This window comes from Carettochelys insculpta, unplaced genomic scaffold (assembly GCF_033958435.1).
Source record: "Carettochelys insculpta isolate YL-2023 unplaced genomic scaffold, ASM3395843v1 scaffold_0106, whole genome shotgun sequence".
Lineage (NCBI taxonomy): Eukaryota > Metazoa > Chordata > Testudines > Carettochelyidae > Carettochelys > Carettochelys insculpta.
In genome coordinates this window covers 1934-2500 of record NW_027439143.1, presented here as the reverse complement: position 1 = coordinate 2500, position 567 = coordinate 1934, and positions in this window count along the sequence as shown.

The following is a 567-nucleotide window of genomic DNA, read 5'->3' as shown; positions in this document are numbered from 1 at the left end:
GTTGTCCCTGCCGGACTTAGAAAATTTTTCTCTCCCGCTCGGAACCGGGGTTGACCTGTTGTCCCTGCCGGACTTAGAAAATTTTTCTCTCCCGCCTGGGACCGGGGTTGACCTGTTGTCCCTGCCGGACTTGGAGCCCGAGGAGGGGATCGGCCACCAGGTAAACCTCCGCTGAAAGCGGCCACGGTTTACCTGGTGCCCGGGGAGCGAATCGGACACCAGGTCAACCTCAGCTGAAGCGGCCGGGGTTGACCTGCTGTCCCTGCCGGACTTGGAAAATTTTTCTCTCCAGCCTGGGACCGGGGTTGACCTGTTGTCCCTGCCGGACTTAGAAATTTTTTCTCTCCCCGCCTGGGACCGGGGTTGACCTGCTGTCCCTGCCGGACTTGGAGCCCCAGGAGGGGATCGGCCACCAGGTCAACCTCCGCTGAAAGCGGCCACGGTTTACCTGGTGCCCGGGGAGCGAATCGGACACCAGGTCAACCTCTGCTAAAGCGACCGAGGTTGACCTGGTGCCCGGGGAGCGAATCTGACACCAGGTCAACCTCTGCTAAAGCGCCAGAGGTT